This window comes from Vanessa cardui, chromosome 29 (assembly GCF_905220365.1).
Source record: "Vanessa cardui chromosome 29, ilVanCard2.1, whole genome shotgun sequence".
NCBI classification, from domain to species: domain Eukaryota; kingdom Metazoa; phylum Arthropoda; class Insecta; order Lepidoptera; family Nymphalidae; genus Vanessa; species Vanessa cardui.
In genome coordinates this window covers 3,781,123-3,806,906 of record NC_061151.1, presented here as the reverse complement: position 1 = coordinate 3,806,906, position 25,784 = coordinate 3,781,123, and the positions used below count along the sequence as shown (strand labels likewise).

Genomic DNA, 25,784 nt, shown 5'->3' with positions numbered 1-25,784 from the left:
TCGTGGTGGAATATGTTCCAAACCCTCTTCTTAATGGAAGACGCCTAAACCCAGCAGTGGGAAATTTACAGGCTGAATGTTATTTTTCCTTTCTACCAGATATTTTCTAACATTGTCTGGATGAGATCACTATGTATTTAGGCCGCCATAGTTAGCTACAAATACAGACAAAATCAAAATATCAATGCAAGTTTTTAAAAATACTTTTTGACTCTAAAAAAAATATTAATATTTTATTTAAACAATAATATAGAGGTACAAAATAGTTTTACTACTATTTACCAATTAATTACATGATTATGGTCATTAAATGAGTAATTAATTTGACCCTCTTTATAAAATTACTTGCCAGTACATTAAAATTTAATACTTAATAGATTATACATCATTTAGATAGACAAGTGTGAACTTATGGTAATTAATGTGTGTTTTAATTAATATATAATATTATCTACTGATTTTTATTACTGGTCACACTCAGGCACTATATAAATGATTTTACTCATTCAAAAATACAGTATTTTTTTGACTCATGAATTTTGTTCAATATTTATAGCTCGTAGTCCCCTGCTCATATTGCTTGATGTGATTAAAAATATATCATATATTAATTAATTTACTACAATAAACCTCCATGGTATTTCTGTTTCACAATGCAATCAATTCTATAACAAATGATATTATAAATCGATCAAGATTGTGTAACAAACAGCCGAACCGAATCTATACTATGAATAATGAAAAATAAATTATTTATTAATCTGTTGTAATATTAGGATTAATAATCCTCACCTTCGTCAAAATTAAAAGCGCGCCAAAAATCTGACACCTGTCACATTATATAATTACATATATGCTTATTCGCTACACTAATCTGATTGATTGGAACAAAGATACAAAATAATATCAATGATCTGAAACAGGTTTTATATTGTAAATAAAGTTATCCATCTCTGGTTAAGATTTTTATATTTGGTTTTAAAGCTTAACTTTTCGAAAGTTTAACTACTGAGTTTCTTGTCGGTTCTTCTCGGTAGAATCTACTTTCCGAACCGGTGGTAGCTACACTTAATTGTTAAATGACGATTCAAAAGTGCTTGTAAAAGCCCACTTGAATAAAGTTTATTTTGATTTTAAATCGATTTTCGACTAATATTTTTTCATTTTCATGTGTAAGTGAACAATAAAAGTTATTAAAGAGGAAACTGTTTTTTATAGTAAGAGCAACTCAGTTAAATCTAGCTTATATGTCTGTGACGTCATTGCAGTCCTGATTTGAGCCTGCAATGTAATCTATTGGTTTAGATTTATTTATTTATTGTAAAAGTTACACCATCGACTTATCACTTAACACTTAAAAAAATATTTAATGTGGGTAACATTCAAGGCGATACATCTTTATAGGTGTAAACAACATTTAAAGAAAACAAGAATTTTATTTAATAACATATATATAATATGGAGCTTGAATTGTTATGCATTTTATTAAATAATATCGTAAAAAGTTTCTACAATGGTGTCTTTCAAAAAAAAACCTTAAATATGTTTATACATAACCTTAAGTCTCCCACATAATATTTTTTATGACACAAAATGATTTCAACTATTTTTAAAATGCAATTAATGTTAAGTTTTTTCAACGCAATATAACTGCGTTTACCTTAAGAGTTTCACGTGATCTTTAGATCTGTATATGTTTATTTAAATCCTTAAAGTATCTAATATTTATGTAAATAATTTCACAATGACAACCAGTAAAACCCTGTGATCTCTTAATACCAATAATATGAAAACGCTTTTGACGCACGAGTTGACATTTTTCTATTCAAGCAATCCTATTGGTCAAAATTTGAATATTTAAAAATAGACGATGCTGTGATTGGCTGTTATAATATCAATACAAGAAAAATATTGAGTAATACTGTTATTTTAACCGACTTCGTATACTAATCTCAAACAATGCTATTCTGTCCCGGATTTGTTGATACAAGCGATATAAATAACAATTGTACGCCATAATGCCTTGTAATGCCCCAATTTTTTGATAATTATTGTCTGATAGGACATTTTTCTTCTGATTGAATTCTCCAAATTCAATTATATACTAATTACAATGATCATTTGAAATCTATTCGAGTTATTTTTGATGCAGAAATTAATTAATAATTGTATTTAATTGACAGATGTAAATTGATGGAATGGAGTAGCTACTGAGTTAACTGAAAAATTATCAGTTGAATCTAAAATTAATTCAATCATTATTTAATTTCGTAATTTTTTTAGAATACTTGAGTCTGGTTAGATAAAGGATATTTTATAATGATTTTCATTTTATCTTGGATATTACTGACGTCGTCGTTCGATCGTCTAAAACTTCCAAAATTATGTCGTCTGACAAATCATCTCCGTCGTATTAATATACGGTAATGATCATCATTTTTCTGTGGTATGTGAACTCATATTTTACATTGATTGGCACAATTGACGGGCAGACAGTAAAACAATTAAAATACGTATAAATATTTGGTATGTATCATGTGCGAAAAAAATATTTTGACCTTATCGATAATACTCATTTTGTATGCCATTTTGGTGTAACGGGCTACATTTTTGAAGATCATGTAACACAGATCGGAGTTTAGAGGTCAACTTGTTATGGTGTTTGTTTGCGAGAGGTTCATATGTCCAATAGTAAAAACTTTCCAAGCTGGAAAGAATCCAGATCAAATAAGACTGTATTTTATTATTGTCCAAAAATTTCTAATCCAAATTTAAAAATTAGCTAATTACATGTCAGTTCAGGATTAAGGCTCCAATGCAGATTGGTGTATACACATGTAGAAAATTTAATTGAAATTAGTCACATGCAGGTTTCCTCACGATATTTTCCTTCTCCGCCGAGCACGAGAAACATGAAAAATCAGTGGTTCTTGTCTGTTGTTAAGAGGCACAATTTCCAACCACTGAGCCATCTCGGCTTTACCAGATTAAGGGAAGAAATAATTGCATTTGTGATTGTACCCACACCTGTGCCCTCTGATTCATATTCCATATAAACCTATCATACACTTATTTAGTAGGTCATACCCAAACCTAGCAACTATGACTTCGAACAGGAATCGAACTTTCTACCCTGTATTAATAACCAGGACAAAAAGAAAAGTATAAATACAAGGTCTTGAGCAAACGAGCGTGACTTTCACTTTAACACTAACAAAACGTTTTTGCCCAATCAGGTATAAGTAAGTGGAATGTATACTTATTTGTTATGAATTAGACCCTAAACGTGATATTGAAAATAAACCAGATAGATTTTTAGAATGTACCATCTACCACTTGATAGTATATGGTCACCACAACGAGACAGTAATACTACAAGAAATACAGGTTATCCCTGGTCTAGTTCCTGGGATGATGCAATGTTCTGCTATTACTGGCTCACTCACAACTATTGACAATTCAAACTAAAAACAATGCAAGAGAAATGTAAGAATTAAACTAATGCTATAAGTTCAAGACTTACTGTCTGTTTGTTAAATCATCCTGTCTAAAAAACTCATGATGATATTGGTCATAGAACTTAGGAGCTGGCTTAAGAGTATTACAGAATTCAGATTCAGCAAGCACTATGATAAAATAACATCGTATATATCCCACAGTTGGGCAAAGACTTACCCGACTATATATATCCTGTGCTGGCATGGCAGTACGAAAAAAAATTAAGCTTTAAGTAATATTTTTTTAAATACTAACTAATGTAATTAACATGTAAGTGGGTTTCTTTATTTGTCTGTAACAACTTTATTTTGAAACTATTCAATAGATTAACATAAAATTGAATATATCATGTCATATTAGCGTCACAACCACAATAGCCACTCCCCACCCTTTTAACAGGTAAAGCTTTGGTCAGAATATAGTATTTTTATTAAGTAAAACAAGCTTTGCGAATACGTCTCTTATAAAAACTCGTATATACAGGACGCATTGAATACTATTTGTATGGTCTGCAAAAAAAGTAGAATTTATTAATATTTTATATTATGTTATTTTGTTAATTCTTTGTCTGTCTATATGTTGTCTAGTTGTTGTTACCCTCATTTTAGTGGTTAGATGTCAGGTGTCAGACATAAAGAGATTCTGAGCTTCCTTGAAGATCCAACTTGCTTTGTACCAAATTTAATCAAATTTGATTCAGTTATTTAGCTATCATTTATCAACAGACATATATAAATACTTGCGCATTTATATTATTTACATAGTCTAGGTTAATAAGACATTAGTTTTTATTATTATATGTGTAAAATTGTAGGGATACCCTCGACATTTATGTTTTGCTAACGGTACGTTTAGGCGACTTCCGGCAGTTATTTTGTCATAAGAGTTCAAAATCATTAGAAAATAAAAAATGTCGCCGTCACGGTGCTGTATTCGAAATATATGCTCATTATAAATAATCAAAGACAATCAATACATACCTTGAATACACAATATAATATTGTTATTATATATTATAGTAGAGAAGGTATGACGTCATACTAGAGGGTGTTATTTACTTTAAAGGAGGTTATAGAATAAATAAATATGAGACAACATCACATACATTACTATGATCCCAATGTAAGTAGCTAAAGCACTTGTGTTATGGAAAATCAGAAGTAACGACGGTATCACAAACACCCAGACCTAAGACAACATAGAAAACTAATGATAATTCACATCGACTCATCAATCAATCGGACCCAGGACCTCGGAGTGTACACACCACTCGACCACGAAGGTCGTCAAATAGAATACTTTTAATCCGAACAAAAACCCAATCAATATTAAAATACGAGCGAAACCGCATGCGACAAATAGTTTATCTGTTCATAAAAACATGACGCCCATACAGAAAAATATTTCTTTATATAAATAAACAAACACGATAATAATGCAATATATCATTGAAATAATACACGCGGAAAATACTCGGAATAAATTAAATTCAATAAAGCAATTGATATTATAGTCTGTTCTTAGAGGAAATAGTTTCCTTGTGCTATTAAATAAAAAAGATTACATATTTCTTATCTATGATCATTTGAAAACAATTGTAATTTGACTATATTACCACGAACAACAACAACAGCCTGTAAATGTTCCGCTGCTGGGCTAAAGCCTCCTCTTCCCTTGAGGAGAAGTTTTGGTACATATTCCACCACAGTTACAATTCAGGAATACACATGTGGCAGAATTTCTATGAAATTAGACACATGCAATTTCCTCACGAAATTTTTTTCGAGATATAATTTTAAACACAAATTATGCACATGAATATTCAGTTGTGCTTGCCTGAGTTTGAACATGTAATCATCAGTTAAGATGCACGCGTTCTAACCACTGGGCCATCTCTGCCTCCCATAAAACGTCGCTTAAATATCATACAATTGAATTATATTTGGTGTTAGACTGTCACGATTAAGCGTTGGGCGGTACCCAGGCGGATATATCATTATTGCAAATTCGAAAGTTTGGACAGACGTTTGTGAATCAATCAGACCAGAAAGGCTGGACGTATACTGGAATGGGCATGAGAGGAGAAAAGCCAAATAACAACATTTTACGTCATTGCCCACGTCACAAACGAGTTAGCACAAATCTCTTACATATCTTGTTTGCCCAAAGTGTAAAGATACTAATCACACTTCAAACTGGGGCAACACTGATCTGGGGAAACCATACAAAAATATTAAACCGTTTGACGCCTAACAGTTGATCATATCACGCTATATTAAAAAACAAGCTGTGCATGCGACCTTGTACGCGTTTGAATTTAACAAATAAAAATATTATTGTAGCCTAATATACTCCTTATTATATCAGTTATCTGTAAGTGAAAGTCCCGTCCGAATTGGTATGGCCGTTCAAGAATTCTAACAAGAAGAACCCGCAAGAATTTCAGTAGTAACTCTTTCCAAAAAAACAAAAAATGTGTTAGTTAAATACAGTTATATATGTATACACATCATGTCTGGAAGTTAACAATTATCCACGCATTTTTATCATCTATATGATCTATACTTATATTGTGTTGTGATGAGGCGAGATGGCCCAGCGGTAAGAACTCATGCATCTTAACTTACGGGTTCAAGCTCAGGCAAGCACCACTGAATATTCATAAGCTTAATTTGTGTTTATAATTAATCTCGTTCTCGGCGGTGAAAGAAAACATCGTGAGAACATGTAGGTTACATGCGTCAAATTTCATAGACATTCTGCCACATGTGCATTCCACCAACCCGCATTGGAACAGCATGGTGGAATATGTTCCAAAACCTTAATGCAATGTGGGGCCTTAGCCCAGCAATGGGAAATTTACAGGCTGTTACTTTACTTACTTAACTTTACTGTAATATGTGATCATTTTAAAGTTATACCATCCATTTGATCACGGACTTTTTAGATCCACGTTTCATTAGAATATACGGCAGATTAAAACTCATAATCATTGACGATTTCCAATGTAAAATTCAAGTTATTTTAGTAAGTAGCTGTTTGCAAATATTCTACGTCACTAATCGCGAATTGTTAATGTAAATCTTGCATTAAATAGATGTCAAACTTGGACTTTGGCCCAAGAAACAAAATGGCTGTAACTTTGCTGGTTTAAATTTTCTAAATCTATTCCAATGCAAGTTTTTAAACGCACATGTAGCAATGTCTTCCTTCGCACCAGAATCTCGATCACGTGAAAGATTATGTATAAAGCACATAAAAAATTGGTACTTGTCAGTGCTTTAAACATTATCTTCAATTAAAATTTACAATTTCTAAACACAGGACAAATTCAATATGAAAAAGTGAACCAAATTATAAAAGAAAAAAAAGAAAGTAATGTTTATTAGGACACGAGACATAATAAAAAGTATAAAAAAATAAAAACAACATATTATAAGGACTGACTAACTTAATCTAAAAAAACAACAACAAAATAAAACAATGATAATTAACGTCTCCTAAAGGGTAAACTTGTATAATGTATATGTTCCTTGCTGGTCAACCTCTCCTTTTGAGGAGGAATGCGGACTAAGCCAGGTATAGGAGCAGCGTTATCAATAAACTTCAAAACTTCTTTCCAAGGAGGTAATATATAAGAATAAACAAACAAACTTACTTCGTTTTGGATTAACAGGGGCATACTAATCATAACACAATGAGCTATAAGTCAAATCAATATCCAAACTGGGTCAAGATCTTGAAATATTGCCTTTAAAATATGTAGTCGTTATCATATAAGTAACTGTTTTTATTTACAATCTTTATACGTACGAAATACCTTAAATACAAATATGAAATAAAAATGGTTACTGTGTAAATCATGACCGCGTGCAATGGTGACAAGAATGCTAGCAGCATTTACCCGTTGAATCATCCTCTGGGCAAAAACGAACCAGCCCTCCTGTCACCAGTCGAGGCAATAAGGTAAATTACTACTACTACAAGGGCTAAGTGTTTCGTCAGCAAATGGGATAAATAAAAAATTTACATAAGACACGAATATTTAGATCGTTAATATTTAATGTTAGTATTTTTTAAGTGGAACGTAGTTGTTTTTATTTTGTGGTAGATCGTTGTGCAAACAGCTGGGTACCACCCACTCATCAATCTACTGTCATAAAGCATTGGTTACAATTATTGTGTTCCGGTTTGAACGGTAACCTCAGCACGGTAGGTCATACCGGTGGAAAATTTGTAAATAATTCTTTATAATTAAAGCATATACGCTTAGTTACAAGAGAATAAAAATTTACCACCTGACTATTAGATGTCAGGTCTGTTTATCGACTAAGATATGTTAGATATATGTTATGTACAGTCAGAGTAAGAAAACCTTCGTCAGTGTTCAAATCCATTCCTTTATCAAGTCGTAAACTCTTAGTATCTTTTGAAACTACAGCACTAAACTGACAACTGAATATAAAAGCTTCACACCAAATTTCATCAAATTCGTTTCAGCGGTTTGATCGTGAAAGACAGACAGAAGGAGTTACTTTCACATTTATAATATTAATTTAGGATTTAAATCACGCTGCTTATATTGCAAGATATCATATAAAATGTAGGTTTCCTCACCATGTTTTCCTACACAATAGCTAGTCAAGTTTTAACCAGGCATATTTCAGTTCCGACTCACGTGTCTTCCCCACTCGACCAGCTCGTTGAAGGTAAACATTTCCATTTGACGATAAAATCTACAAATGATAATCATTCAATTATCGCAACCAATGAATGACACATCTTCGCGTGACGAACTGAGGTTTCTTATTATTGTTATAAACTTAGAACAGATTGAATTGGAAGTGGTATCATTTTAAAGGTTTGAAGTAAAAAAGAGGGGTCATATTTCCTGTTTCACTCCCTTAGGGGTCGATTTTCGTAAAATTCGCTCTTAGGGGACGACTCTATTTGTAGGTGTTATGGTTTCAGAAAAATTGTGATTAATCAATGAGTATTTCGCGTTTATAAATATAGAATTGTATCCACAATTTAATAAAATTGGAATTATGCAATAACAAAACCTAATTGTAAATAAAACCATATAAAATATGTATTATATATATGTAGGGACAGAGATAGGGAGGGAAAGAGAGAAAAGGTCACTTGGAAGCACAACGTTGTTTCGCGCGCTTTTCAATTGTTTTTTTTTTAAATCAACCAAACGTAGATCAAGATCACGTATCATAGGTTTCTTTATTATATTCCATGATTCGTTTATATTTACGCTGAGAACATTTTATTTCCTAGTTATTGTTATAATACCCGAGAATTATGTGTGTGGGTTTTTTAAGACGACATATTATGACGACTGTAATAAATTAATTTGTTATTTTATAACTTCATTATATAGCGGCATTACAAAATTTTATTTAAAAAAAAATAAGTTCCGTAAGATATTTTTCTTTTCGGACACAATCGGTCCACCCAGTAAATAATTATGAGGTAACAAACATAAATAAAAATGCAGACGAATTGATAACCTCCTCCTTTTTGAAGCCAGTTGAAAAATCAACCTGAATCATTTTTTACTTCTATTTATTTTATTTTTTTATTTTGTATCTTTATCGGTTATTTCTTTTGAGATACGCAATTGAAGTCGCGGGCAGAAGCTAGTACATATTTTTTATGGTATAGGCTGATGGACGAGCATATGGGCCACCTGATGATAAGTGGTCACCATCACCCATAGACAATGACGCTGTAAGAAGTATTAACTATTCCTTACATCGTCAATGTGCCAACAACCTTGGGAACTAAGATGTTATGTCCCTTGTGCCTGTAGTTACACTGGCTCACTCACCCTTCAAACCGGAATCTAACAATACTGAGTACTGTTGTTTTGCGGTAGAATATCTGATGAGTGGGTGGTACCCAGATGGGCTTGCACAAAGCCCTACCACCATATAAATAATATATATATATAAAATAACACGTTATAAAACTGCAATACATTCGTGTACTCAAGATCACAAGGTTGCCAATTACCAATTCTAGTAATCTCTGCTCTGTGTTTGTTTCAAGGTTTAGGTTATACCCAGTTTAGAAATAAAGTTACACAACCTTATTTATCAATTATTTATAATGAGCTAAGGTTATAGAAACGATTCTTGATCTGTCAAAGTAATGAGACTTAAATGGAAAAAAAAAACACAACTCAATTGTGTTATTCAAGCATTGTCGATACTGTTTTCTTGGTGATTGTTTTACATTAATAATATCTAACGAGGTGTTAGGCATGAACTCGTTATCGGTACAGTAACAGCCTGTAAATTTCCCACTGCTGGCCACGGGCTTGCACAAAGCCCTACCTTTAAGTATCTTATCAAAAAACTGTATCATCATCAGTATTTCCCAAAGTGTAGGTACTGTTTAGAACAACAATATTTTCTCATTTTTTTAAATTATAACATAAAATAAAGTGATTCAATTCAGCTTGTAACTAGACCTAAAACAAAACTGGACATAAGCAAAAACCAATACATTATATTTGCATTTTTTTTTTGTTTATAAGATTACAATTGAGTTCTGTACAGAGTTTAAAAAAAAAATTGGTCTCTTAAGAAGAAGAAGGCCTTTTCATTGTAGCAGTGGCAGTGATATACAAATTTGCCGCTAGTAGGCTAATAAGCTATGCAATTTTTGCTGCCCTTACTGACTTTTGAAATTCAAATTCATTATCAACATTTATTTTGAAATTGCAGCTTTTTGATTTGTGTTTTATCGTCCTTATTAGATCGGCTTTTCCAGTTATTAGTATGATTATTAACTAGGTGATATTTCTGTCAGTACTAGATTATTTTTCCAACCCGCTATGTAGTGACGAGAATACGGATTACGGACGTATACTAAGACACAACTTAGATGTCGCATCGGCAAAATTCGTAAAACCGATCACATCCGAATTGAGTACGCTATCCCAAATTATCAATATTTATTTTGTCACACGAATATGTTCTTTGCACAAACGTATTAACTTGTAATATCATATGACCTAATATATTCGTCAATTTGACGCGTCGATTTACATGCACTTGCTTTCTCTGACGCGTGAATCTATAGCGACGAATAGCGTCGAATGGCGCGATAGGGAGCTATTTCTATTGGTTGTGTAAATCGGCAGTAATTGGTTTTATTTTCATTCCATTGCATTTTCCGATGCTACATCTAATTTGTGTCATACTATAGTGTGTATACATATAATTATAAGATTTTTTTATAACTGTAAGATAAAGACAATTTGGGTTAAATTTGCCGCTCCTCTAAATCTGCCACCCTAGGCTCTAGCCTACTTAGCCTATTGTTAAATCCGCAAGTGAATTGTAGCCTGGTGTTTGGTAATTGGAATAAACGTGAAGCCTTTGGTCTTAGGCCAGAACTCTTCCTGGACGTATTGAGTAATCGTTTTATAATAATGAGTTAACATTTCCACACACCAGTGCAATAAGTGGGTGAGATAGGAACTGAAAGTTTGTAGAGAATTCCGTGATTTCCGAAATTAAGAAAACTGTCCATCAGATTCTACCGCTAAACAACAGTACGCAGTATTGTTGTGTTCCGGTTTGAAGTGTGAGTGAGTCAGTGTAACTACAGGCACAAGGGACATAACATCTTAGTTCCCAAGGTTAGTGGCGCATTGACGACGTAAGGAATAGTTAATATTTCTTACAGCGACATTATCTATGGGTGATAGTGACCACTTACCATCAGGTGGCCCATATGCTCGCCCGCCAACCTATTCCATAAAAAACTGATTAAAAATGACTATATAGTCATTTAATCGATTTTCTAGATATTCTACCTTAAGGGGTAATATACACCATACACAGGGGTCTTTGTATCTCACAATTAACATACTATTAAAAGGTAATCTGTATATATATTTAACGTTCATGCGAGCAGAGCCGTGGAATGGCTAGTTGTTTATATTTTAAGGTAGGCCATACAAAAGTAGCAACTGCATTCAAATAATATATTAAAAACCGTCTCGAGTAGATTTCTAAAATAACACCTTTTTGGTTAGAAAATAATGATTCAATATATAAGACTAGGAAATGTATATCTCGGTCAGGGCTGTTGACAACGACTTTATTATTTAAATAATCTTGTTTTTGTCACTGGCAATTATTATTATTAATAGTTTAAAAATATTTTAATAATAAGAAATATTAAAACATATTTTAATTCGCTTTCGTTATCTGTATTGGCAATGTTTCCTGGATTATTTATATATTATTTTCCATACCAAAAAAAAAAAAACGTTTTTTTTTGTATATTGCAACATTTGCGTTATACATTCAAATAAAAAGAATAACTATTGCATTTCCAGTCTGTTCTTCTCGATATAGTTTACATTTAGAATCAAAGTGCTTATAAGTGCCCATTTATAAAATTTTATAAAGCTTAAGTTATTGTTTTTTGGTCTCATTATCCGAGTGTGTGTTTGTTTATGTGTGTGTGTGAGAGAGAGAGAGAGAGAAGCAGAATCAATACGTGCTTTAAGTGCCTTCTCAAGTCTCCTATGTCTGGGACTTCGAATGTCAAAACGTCAATCGTCGTTTCTACTGTCATTTAAATATCTACTAACATTTTAATAGCTCGAAATAGGATTTTAACCAAGAAAACTTGAGTTTAGCTTAGCCTTCACCACACCACAATATTCCTTATACCAAAATTAAAAATTCCCAACATCAAAGATTGTTTATAAATACACAGTAATCAAAAACAAAATATTCAAGTAGGCTTTTCAAGCACCTTTGAATCGTCATTTAACAGCCATATTAAGTGAAGCTACCACCGGTTCGGAAAGTAGGTTCCACCGAGAAGAACCGGCAAGAAATTCAGTACTTACTCCTTATCAAAATTTAATAATACAGTCATGTTATTTAAATACAATTATAATAATGTGACAACCCTAGCTTTTCTCTGTGTCACTAGGTAAAGTGACGTAACCGCCACAACAGGTTCTGTACTTACGACGGTAGGGCATGGATGGCATGAGAAAATATCATAAATAGAAAACACTATCATGTGAATAATATCATAAAGTTAATAAGAATTTAATTAATGTTATAAATGGGTGAGTTTGTTTGTTTGTTACACTTAAATGTTTTAATTATTCAGCTGATCATCATCGTTATAAGCTCCTTCCCACCCCCCTTTTATATGTCGCTAGGACTATTTGGGTTCATTATACCCGTAATACCTTTGTATACATTTGTGTTTGGAGATATTTCAGTGCCATGTCATTTAATCCTAAATACTCTCAACTTCTTGGGGGTAAACACACTCATAATTATATAATTATTATGTAATACAATTATATTTATAATATTGTACACAATAACATACCCTTTATAAAAATGTTTTAGGAAAATTTCAAATTATAGAATGTTGAAATAATGAACAATTTTGACAGATGATTTTTTTTTTTTTTAATTAGAGTCAAAAGCAGACTGATTTATAACGGAAAGTATGTCATTGGAAGTGTGAATATCTATGTTAAATTCTATGATATATGAAACGAGAGAGCTAACATTGTATTCACCTAGCCTCATTTTTTCAAGTTAAAAATTTTGCAGACCATTTTGCCTCTTATAATCGAGTATCAAAAATAAATCCTATAGGTACCTATGCAGACGACACAACGCTTTATCACCAAACACTTAAACAAAGAAAATTACAATTTTGTTTTAATTCTATCGATTCAAATGGATTTTTCATAAAAATATTTACATTATTTTAACATTGTCACAATAAATAATTTTGATACTTGACATTGAAAATTATAATATATTTTAGAGGTCACTCAGGTTTTTACGATACAACATTTAATATATAAAAACAACGAATATCAATCGAGGCGAGAAAGGTCGTAACAGTCATTGACGCAGGTGTCGACGTAGCTTTACAAATGATTACCTGTTGTGTTGCTTTCACTTGGTACGACCAAGACATACAAGTGACATACACACACTCTCGGACGAGATCATCACATATAGCTTGTCACGTGCTTGTAAACATAGCTTAAAATTCTATGCAATAAATTTTTTAAAGATTTTCTTCTTCTTCTCAGTGGAGCTTGCCTGGGTTTGAACCCGCAACAAAATCAAAATAAACTTTATTCAAGTGGGCTTTTACAAGCACTTTTGAATTGATTTAACAATTAAGTGAAGCTACCGGTTCGGAAAGTAGATTCTACCGAGAAGAACCGGCAATAAGCTCAGTAGTTACTCTTTTTCAACATTTAAAAAATACAAAGTCATGTCAATTAATATAATTATTTTAATGAATACCATCAGGTAATATGCACCATTGGGCCATTTCAGCTTACAGTGTTGAATTACGAACGACTGTTACAGTGTTTAAATAAACCTGCCACTGATTCGGAAAGTAGATTCTACTGGGAAAACTCAATAGTTACTCTTTGCCATCATTTTTATTACACGCGTCATTTAAGTACAATTACATTTTTAACCGGCTTCAAAAAAGGAGGTTATCAGTTCGACATATGTATGTAACATTGTTAGAATTTAAGATGGCCCAATGGTTAGAACGCGTGCTTCTTAACGATGATTGCGGGTTCAAACCCAGGCAAGCACCACTATGTATGTGCTTAATTTGTGTTTATAATTCATCTCGTGCTCGGCGGTGAAGGAAAACATCGTGAGGAAATCTGCATGTGTGTAATTTCATCGATATTCCACCAACCCGCATTGGATAAATGGGGGAGGAGGCCTAAGCCCAGCAGTGGGTAATTTACAGGCTGTTACTTTACTAATTATATGATGATGATAATATCGTAAGTGTATGTTTGTCTACGAATTTATCGAAAACTAAAAATCGTATTGAGATGATCGTTTTTAATCTAAGTTACACTTTAACTTAGAGAACACTGTAATTTGTATTAAAATCGGTCTAGTAGATTCATAGATATATATTTTTATAAATTATTAATTATTTAATATCCGACCTAGAAATCAATAAATATTAAGAAGCATTTTTATTTCTTTTTCAGTTCTTCATACCTTAAAATGTATCGATCGAAATAAAGACCGAGATATTCCATTCATTACTTCATTCACTCATAATTGTGCCGCCGTCATATAAACAGCTGAAATGGAAAGCCAAGGAACCGGTCTACCGCGCTATTGCGTTCCTCATCATAGTTTCTCGGTCATTCGCATTATTTTAAGAATTTGCTTTTTTATATAACACATATATTACGACGCACATTTTCATTCAACTAACTATGTTAACGAATATAATATAAGTTTATATATTTTATTATTTAAAGAATTTTTGTTATTATTTACTAGCTGTTACCTGCGACTTCGCTAACGTTAGTTATCATGTGTTAGGCAAAAAAGTAGCATATGTTCTTTTCTTTGAGTTCAAGTTTGCTTCATACCAAATTTCATCAAATTCGGTTCAGCGGTTCGGTCGTGAAAGCGCGACAGACAGACAGACAGACAGAGTTACTTTCACATTTATAATATATATATGTATACGTCGTCGATTACTTGGATGATTTCGTTGTATCTGTGGTATGACAACGCCGTGACATAATTGAGTCACGTGATCGGAATCGTTCGAAGTGACAGCTGTCACATTCTTTTGATTTCTTTTATTTTCTTTATTAAAGAGAGCGATTGGTGGTAGGGCTTTGTGCAAGCCCGTCTGGGTAGGTACCACTCGCTCATCAGTTATTCTACCGCAACATAACAGTACTCAGTATTGTTGTGTTCCGGTCTGAAGGGTGAGTGAGCCAGTGTAACTATAAACACAAGGGACATAACATCTTAGTTCCCAAGGTTGGTGGCACATTGACGATGTAAGGAATAGTTAATATTTCTTACAGCGTCATTGTCTATGGGCGATGGTGACCACTTACCATCAGGTGGCCCATATGCTCGTCCGCCAACCTATACCATAAAAAAAGATACAGTTCCGGTTTTCCAAAAGGGACCGTCGGTTCACGCAACTGTGATAATAACTGCTAAAATAATATACATACTTTATAATTTGTTACTGCACCTATATCTTTGTAATGAATTGTTTGTGACCTACGCCTTGAACCCTGTACCAGAAGCTCGTAATAATGACGAGCTTGCCACTGATCTATCAGAGTCCCCGTCATATATAACGATACTGTATTTACCGGCTAATCGAATAATTAATATATTTTTCGAACCAGAAGTAGGAAGTAGGTTAACCTCTTAAACAATTATCTTTAATTTAAAATAACAATCAATCTACCATAATAGAAAAACATTTAGTCTACAACACAAATAACCATCAATAATCACATTAAACCGTAATAATTATCATTGCAATTTTCAATGTGTCAAATACGAATCTCCCGCCTTTTTTTTAAAAAAAGGAAGTTGTGTGACTTGACGCTGATGTTGCTTGTTTATTCCAACAGTATCTTTACACGGTATAAAACAAAGTCGCTTACCGCTGTCTGTCCCTATGTAAGCTTAGATATCTAAAATTACCCCACAGATTTCGATCCAGTTTTTTTAATAGATAGAGTGATTCGAGAGGTTTTTGTATATAATACATGGACAAAGTATAATATAGTATAATACTTGAGTAAAGAAACTCTGTCAATTTTAGAAGTTACTAATGTCATATCGTAAATAAACATATTCTGTAGTATACTTTATTTAGTATCATTGCACCTGTTCGAAGCCGGGGCGTATCGCTAGTATTAAAATATTTACAGTTTGCAGTGATATGTCACATTCTTATAAAACTAATTACTCGTTTCTGTGTGTGTGTTTACACATACATGCTTGTCGAATACGCTACCTCGTGCAAATTTTCGCAGAAACAATGGATCTTATAAATATGGACCATGCATTGAACATATTATGTTAGGTTATTGTCGAGGAAAAAATATAACATACAATATGTAATATGTTGCATATCTATATATTTAAGTAATTATGGTGTAGAGTCGAGATGGCCCAGTGGTTAGAACGCGTGCATCTTAACCGATAGTTAAGGGTTCAAACCAGCAAGCACCGCTGATTCATGTGCTTAATTTGTCTTTATAATTCATCTCGTGCTCAGCGGTGAAGGAAAACATCGTGAGGAAACCAGCATGTGACAAATTTCATAGAAATTCTGCCACATGTGTATTCCACTAAACCGCATTGGGAGGATCTCCTCAAAGGGAGAGGAGGCCTTTAGCCCAGCAGTGGGAATTTACAGGCTGTTGTTGTTGGTGTTATATATATATATATATATAATATAAATAGTTCTTTATAAAAATACGTCATCGTTGAACATTGTATAGTTTTTCAATTATTGGGATATACGAGGTTTTTTTTAAACCTGACAATAGAACCTTATTAAGCATTATATATTTGTACGTATTGTCTAAAAGTCTCACATTTATATGTACACTAATTATCGCCCGATGCTTTGCTCGCGTTTTAAGGGGTTGTGTATCATGTGTCAGGCAAAAAAGGACCCTATGTTCTTCCTTAGGGTTCAAATTTGCTACATAGGAAAATTCGTCAAATTCGGTTCATTGGTTTGGCAGTTAAAGACAGACAGACAGACAGACAGAGCTACATTCACATTTATAATATTAGCATCGAAGTATAGATTGTTCAACAAGAGCGTACTTTTTACAATAGCTATTTGTATTATATGAAAGTAAATCTTCAAATAGCCTGATTATTGAGAAAGCTTAAAGACTATTTATTTTTTTATTTATTGAGGCAAACACAACAGGTTACAATCACATAGAGAATATTTCTTAAACATTAATAGTATCGAACAGATTATAACCCTAAGGGTGCATGCACAAAATGACGGGATTGCCAATTATTACAGTGAACAAGTTCCAATACAGGGGTTAACTATGTATTAGTACTACAGAATAACAACAGTAGGTATATCAAGAACATAATAAAATTAAATTACATGGACTAAACAAAAAAAGACAAAAATAAAATATTGAAATTGATTAATTCAATGAAGTTACACGAATTAAATTTACAAGAAGAAAATAAATAAATGGTATATTAAACAATTTTGGTTTGAATTTACATAAAAGACAAAAGAAATATAAAAAATTACAATTTTTTAAATTTACAAATTGCATTCTTAAACTATATAACAACACACAACCCAAAAGGAGCTTGATTAGAATTCGCTAATAATATATAATATAATCATCATCATCATCATCATCATCAGCCTGTACCCGTCCACTGCTGGACATAGGCCTCTCCAAGTGCACGCCACTGTGGTCTTTCTCCGGCTACTCGCATCCAGCTCCTGCCTGTCGCCTTACATATATCGTCACTCCACCGTGCCTGAGGACGTCCTACACTACGTTTGCCGAGACGCGGTCTCCACTCTAGAACGCGTCGTCATATAATATAGATTTTTATAATTGATTTGTTAGAAGTAGTGCAATTACATCATAGCAAGGATTTACCATATTTAATCAGCATGTACTAACATATAAGGCCCATATACTATATATATTATCCTAAGACCATATTTGACTGCATTCGACCAACTTGTTATACTGAAGTGACCTCCAACTCTATTTATAAAATAACCTAGTAACACATAGAATTAGAATAAATACTTATTTACCGCTTAATTAACGAGTTGTCACTTCTGAATACTAGATGGCGTTGTGTCAAATCTGGATGTTTCTACATCGCGATGGCAAAATTCGCTTTTCATTTCATATAGTTGTGATCACATAGGAGACACCCTCAGGACGAATTTTAAATCCGAGCTCAGCGCTCAAGCCCAAGGCTGAGGACATTACTACTCGCCCGAGAGTCCGGTGACGCTGTAAAGGCCAGTAGGGCCAACAGCAATACTTCACACATAAAAAAAAATAGTTCTTCTCGGACTCCCAACATCCAGTAGGGCCTTATTACCTTATTAGGATCGCCCAAAAGCTCAGTCAGGCTATAAAGGTCACCTAGATCAACAGCTACTGAGGTCCGACCTTACAGGAGGCACCCTTAGAACACGCGTGTTTTGAGCCCTGAAATCGTTTTCCAGCATCCAGGTTTGAGTGAGTATTCGCTTACCCCGCCCGGCGACAGAGTACACGTCATCAGAGAAAACAGCATACTCTTAACAGATGTTTTTCATGAGATATATGATCATCAGGTGTTAAAACTATTGGCCTAAATCAAGCCTGTTAAACTTGTTTCATGTAAAATTTCAGTAATTTTGCCCACAAAGAACAACAGACAGATAGACTACATTCCTATTTATAAAATTAGTATTCATTAATAAAAATATAATCGAAAAACTTTTCCAAGCAATTTGGATCCCTAATTGGGTATAAGCTACTTTTTTACCCTTTAAGGGAATGTTGAGAATTAAAGGTAGTAAGTTCAAAGCGAGCGAAGTCGTGGTTTCTGCTAGTTAACTTTACTAGTAATTAAATATCCATAGTAATAACTTTGAGCATTTAATCTTGTATCTACTGATCTACAAAATCAATTAAATAAAATTATTTACCGACTTCACACATATTTCATAAATTTTCCTTATTTCCTTCAATCGCAATCCAAGGAAATATAATTATTAATAAAATGTGTTGTGTTTTCATTGATAGCCTTCCTTATTGCCAAGGCAATATTGAAACAAATAGAATTTTATGTGTAAAATCTTGATGTAAATACTGGCGCGGTTTAGGGGTAATACGGCGAATTTTTATTTCACTTTGAAAACAAGCTGAAAAACTAGATCACTTAAAAAAGGTTCACTTTTGTATCATGCATATAATTTTAGCAAAATTATCGCAAACTAGCGACCTGCCCCGGCTTCGCACCATTGTAATGCTGATATTAAATATACTATAGATTTTATTTATTTACGACATCGCATTAGAAACATTGAAAATTATCCATGTTTCTTTACTATATTGTCCATGTATTTTATTCAAAAACATTCCTCTCAAATAACCTCAAATAATCTATTAAAAAAACTGCAACAAAATCAGTTTCGTAGTTTCAAAGATTTAAGCATACATAGAGACAGAGAAGGCGACTTTGTTTTATACTATGTATTACCGCCTACCGAGAATACGTCGAATTACCGTGTATATATGAGTCTTTCTTGGACCTCTTATAATTAGAATTTCTGATTAAGTTCGAATGGCATTTTAACGAATGATATCAGAAAGAATTAATGCCATCTGTGTCTATTCAAGATTCAAGTTTGCCTCTCCGACAATTATGACACCTTGTACAAAAGCGTTTAGAAGAATATCTACATATATACCGTTACGATTTTGGAACCTTCAAAAAAAGAGCGTACTCCTTCCTCAAATGCCGGCAATGGGCCATGGGCGGTGGTGATCACTTTCCATCAGGTGAGCATCTTGAGCATCTTGCATAACATAAAAAAAATCATTTGCTTAAAGCAAGATGAAAGGGGGAAAGTCAAAGATAGATAGAGATTATAGTGTAATTAACACTAATATTATCACCCTAAACCGTTTGTGAGATTAACTGATAATCTTGTTACTAATCGGACAAGATTAGAATATGTTTATATATCAATCTTTATCTACCCTAAGAGATCTGTCGATGGCACGTATAACAGAGAAGACACGTAGATCACACTGATATGTCTCTAGTTTTACATTTATCTACACCATTTTTTTTAATTTAAAGTATAACACCTCGCCTCATTGCCTCCACTGGTGACGGGAGGGCTGGTTCGTTTTTAGCCCAGAGGATCGGAATTGCGATTCAACGGAAAAATGCTGCTAGCATTCTTGCCTCCATTGCACGCAGTCAAGATTTGTTCAGTAATTAGTTTTAGTCCATGTAAGCATTTAATATTAATAATTCTTATGTTAATAAACATTATTATTTTATGTAGGAAAACAATCTGGCATCAATTATGGGCTTATTAAGCCTGTAATTTGCTTATGCGTCTAAGTAACAAAGAGATGAGAGATACGATCAGTGCAAAGATATCATCCTCCTGCCCTTATCCTAATTTTATTCGGGGTAGGCGCAGCATGTCTTCTTCTTCTACAAGAAACATTGGGGTAGGCGAAACAAGACTTCTTTGACAAGATATTATTTCCAGCGATATCGTCTTTCACACAACTTTTTCGGGTTTGAAGGGTGAGTGAGCCAGTGTTACTACACAAGGGACGTAGCATCTTAGTTCCCAAGGTTGGTGGCGCTTTGACGATGTAAGGAATGGTTAATATTTCTTACAGCGTCATTGTTTATGGGTGATGGTTACCACTTACCATCAGGTGGCCCATATTAATTTAGGCTTCGTTATACACCTACTCATTCTTTATAAAGATTTAGATAATAAAAAAATGTCATTCAGTGTTATGAAAATACATTAAACAAAATGTCAATTTTTATTGCAAACAGCATGCAACATGCTGAGGCTTCTGTACCGAAAGTATTATATAAATATATATATTTTAATTTAATATATGTTGGTAGTGATAGTAAATTGGTCAACGCGACTAGCAGACGTTTGTAGCTTAGGAAATATTTAGCTGTATTTAACATATAATGACCCTTATATATTTCCTGTTGATTAAACATTTTATATTATCTATGTAAATTATTTACTAAATTGAATCTAGATAGTTTAGTTATAAATGTTTTATATTTACGAAACCAATTTAAACAAAACGGCATTTTTTTTATAACATATACAAATATTTTTAAGGAAGTTTTATATAAAAGATCTTATAACATATTACCTGTATTTTACAACGACCATAATTTTTTTATTTAAAATATTTTTAAATATTAAATATTATAAAATTCTTAGTATTATAAATATTAATAAGAATATTTTGTTCCACTTCTGTCTCTATATATCAAGCTAGGTGTCGCCGGCGACACTGCTAGTGTTTTATGGGTTATTTGTCTGGTGTTAGGTATAAAAAGTATAAAAACATATTCCATTTTCTTGGGGCCGTCCATATATTACGTCATTCTAAATTAGGGGGGGTTGTCTGCGGATGACGGTAAATGATAGATAGGAGGTGGGGGGGGGGGGGGGTTTCGAAATTGATGTCATTCTTATTTATAGTTTATTGTTCACGTACAAAAAGATTATTTCTAAAAAGAAATTTCTTCCACCACACCTAGTGACACTGCAAATGACTGCATATAATACCCTATTTTTCTCTTATTTTAATTTCGTCAAACTGGTAATGACCTCAATTTTGAGAGAAGGGGGGGGGGGTCATTAAAAAAGCGTGTTCGTATGTCCTTCTTTAGAATTCAACGTTGCTTCACACCAAATTTCATCAAATTCAAATTAGTTTGAAAGTGGAAGAGAGACAGATACAGAGTTACTTTCGCATTTATAATATTAAAATAGATAGATTCTCAAAAACCCACCGCTACTTCTGTGATAAGTTTAATGCACATCAGTTAGGTAGTCTTTATTTAAATAGCTAATACATAAAAAAGCTTTCTTTTGTCTTTTTAAATTAACAAGACAAGGCTCATTAAACAACTAGAGATAATTTTAAATAGGTTTTATATTTTCGAATAAATGAAAAGAAAAAGACACTGGCGGTATAAAAAGTAAAAAAAAAACTCATAATTAATCGTCCGTTTGCATTTTAATCTTCATGCAACAATAAAAAAAGACAATAACGCACACATTTAATCTACTGTATATCCTGTATTTTTAAAATAATTATAAAATTAATGAATAAAATAATTTAAATTTTCTCAAATTATATTTCGCCCATTTTGTCATGAAATACTTGGACCTTGGAGTAATCCTAAAAGCTTCATTAATACTCTACCACAACGACGAGCTCCTTGAACGTGTGTTGTGTACACCGGTTTTCATGGGCACGCCACTCCGAGGCGCCGGTTTCGATTCCCGGATGAGTCGATGTAGAAAATTCATTAGTTTTCTATATTGTCTTGGGTCTGGGTGTTTGTGGTATCGTTACTTCTGATTTTCCATAACACAAGTGCTTTAGCTACTTAAATTGAGATCAGAGTAATGTTTGTGATCTCATATTTATTTATTTATAACACGTCGCATTGATTACTGGTGACAGAAGGGTTCGTTTTTGCCCAGAGTATCGGAATTGCGATTCAACGGGGAAATGCTGCTAGCATTCTTGCCACCATTCCACGCGGTCAAGATTTATACAATAACTGTTTTACAAATATGAATTATATTTGTACATATTTAGGGGATATTTTATTTAGTATTAAAATATCCACGACTTCACAGATGCCCTTGCCATTTTTACATTTAACTTTAATACATTTGACGATTACTGAACATCAGCAGACGTTGGGCTTGAAGCTAGTCTCTTGGAAGACGAGGCCCACACTGACTTCTTTTAACAACAACAACAGCCTGTAAATTTCCCACTGCTGGACTAAGACCTCCTCTTCCATGGAGGAGTTGGTTTTCCAATGCTGGTTGGTGGAATACACATGTGGCAGAATTTCTTTGAAATTAGACGATGTTTTCCTTCACCGCCGAGCATGAGATGAATCACAAATTAAGGACATGAATATTCAGTGGTGCTTGCCTGGGTTTGAACTCGCAATCATCTGTTAAGATGCACGCGATCTAACCACTAGGCCATCTCGGCTCACTCTAAACTCTCTTTAATATATTATAAACATACAACAACAATAACAAACAACAACAGCCTGTAAATTCCCACTGCTGGGCTAAAGGCCTCCTCTCCCTTTGAGGAGAAGGTTTGGAACATATTCCACCACACTGTTCCAATGCGAGTTGATGAAATACGCATGTGGCAGAATTTCTATGAAATTTGTCATATGCAGGTTTCCTCACGATCTTTTCCTTCACCGCAGAGCACGAGACGAATTATAAAGACAAATTAAGCACATGAATCAGCGGTGCTTGCCTGGGTTTGAACCCGCAATCATCGGTTAAGATGCACGCGTTCTAACCACTGTTCCATCGACTCATTATATACATAAATCATCCTTATCAATCAACATTCAGACCCACAGACTCGGCTGTGGGACTTTGTTTTTAATATCTAGTGAAGATTCCAAGCCTATCCTTATCAACTTTCTACTTTTCATCAGACATCGCTTAATGATAGTTTACGAGCATATTTGGAACGGTTGTACGAAGTCTTTGACCGGAGTTAGCGCGTTATACTGAGTTGGTACGAAGGTTTTTATAATAGCAGTTACGATTTTAACTGTACCGTTACCCTGACCTTGATCGATGATCACTAACATTTCTTGACTCACGAACGAGATGTGACGGTTTAACGTACTTTTTTATCTTTTATCTTTTTTAAGCTTATATGTGAAAAGATAAGTTCAACTTGGGTATGTATATCTGTGCTATTGTCTTAACATGGATGAACCAATTTTGATGAAGCTTTTTATTTAGTTTAGACTAATATTCGACATCACATACATTACTTTGATCCCAATGTAAGTAGCTAAAGCTCTTTATGAATTTGAAAGAGTAGTAAGAGATAGGAAATTATAACCAAAGTATGTGACTTTAAACTTCAGTAGTTTGACTTTCACTTATGAAGGAAAATTTCTTTAGAGAAAACATGTCCACTTACTTAAAAAGAGAAAAAAATAATGTAATTTAAAGTATTCTTATTGTGTTGTATTAGAGTCTACATCTATTAAGCCTTCAATAATAAATTAAGCCTGTAATACCGACGGTACCGATCAGTCTCTTTCGTGTCTTCTCCATCGCACTTGACATTGGCGAAATAATCTGTGCCCAATATAATAAATAAAATATTTAAAAAAAAAGGAATTAAAAACCAGCAGTCGAATTCTGTAAGAATTCTTATCTCACTTCGTATTTCACTCGTGTTCACAATCGAATTACGATAATGGGAAATCTTGAAAGTATATAAAGTTTTTTATCTTATTTAAAATTTTGAATCGTTATGTTATACGGTTTATTTTGTTTGTGTAGTTTTTAGTTAGGTTAGAGGTATAAACCTATGTGCTATCTGTGATCTATCTCTGTGCAAAATTTCATTCAAATCCGTTCAGACGTTCTCTCGTGATTGAGTAACTAAATTAGTTATGATGTAATGTAACGATACCACTTCTACCAAATATCTATCAAAGATCAACTATGACATACAATAAATATATATACAGCTATTAAACCAGTGACAATGCGTATTGTATTCCCAAGAAAAGACATTACGTTTTTAAAGTATAATAATAAAAATATATTCTTAACTTACAAACATAATTACAAACTTTAAAAAGGAATAACATTATCTTTTTTGAAGCATTTTAAGCCAAACATCACTATTTCAAAATCAAAATATACTTTATTCAAGTAGGCTTTTTCAAACAGTTTTGAATTTTCATTTAACAACTATTTTAAGCGAAGCTACAACCGGTTCAAAAGTAGATTCTACCGAGAAGAACCGGCAAGAAACTCAGTAATTAACTTCAACATTTAATTATCACTACCTCATATATATTAAACCCTAAATTGTTTAAGCCTAATATATTTTTTTATAAATGAAAATGTACCATCTAATCTGACTGACCATATTATCATATAAGAATATTTAATACTGAATCGATAAGCATATATTGTTCATATTTCAACATCTAGAATGGAGATCATCAAATAAATTTTTCACTTGACACAATTACATTGATTCGAGCTAAATGTTAGAGCCACACTTGATACATAACTGTATACTAGTAAAAGTGTGGACCATTCAACTGGTTCCGACCGCGACGGAACATTCACAAAACGAAAAAGAAACTACTTAATCACGCAATACGGAACTACTTGACGGTACTCCGAAGTCGTTTTATAAATATTTTTAGACTACGGTATATCCAAACCCCTTTTTTTTCTATTTGTAATCAAATTAATCAAAAATTAGCGTCAATGGCGCCTTTCTTTATCGTCATTCTCCTTTTTTTTAATGGTTTAGATTGCCGGACGAATATGAGCCACCTGATTAAAAGTGGTCACCATCACCCATAGACAATGACGCTGTAATATATTAACTATTCCTTACATCGTCAAAGCGCCATGAACCTCGGGAACTAAGATGTTATGTCCCTTGTGCCTGTAGTTACACTGGCTCACCGTTCAAACCGGTACACAATATTGAGTACTGTTGTTTGGCGATAGATTAACTGATGAGTGGGTACCTGCCCAGACGTGCACAAAGCCCTACCACCAAGTAAACACAAGTGATAAACCTAAAAGAGAAGAAATATATA

The 25,784-nt window shown here is 33.2% G+C and overlaps 1 protein-coding gene across 1 annotated transcript in view; it reads left to right on the top strand.

Moving 5' to 3' along the window:
* Positions 1 to 25,784, top strand: part of LOC124542042 (scavenger receptor class B member 1) — a 135,665-nt gene that overhangs the window by 7,930 nt on the left and 101,951 nt on the right. The window lies entirely within an intron of this gene.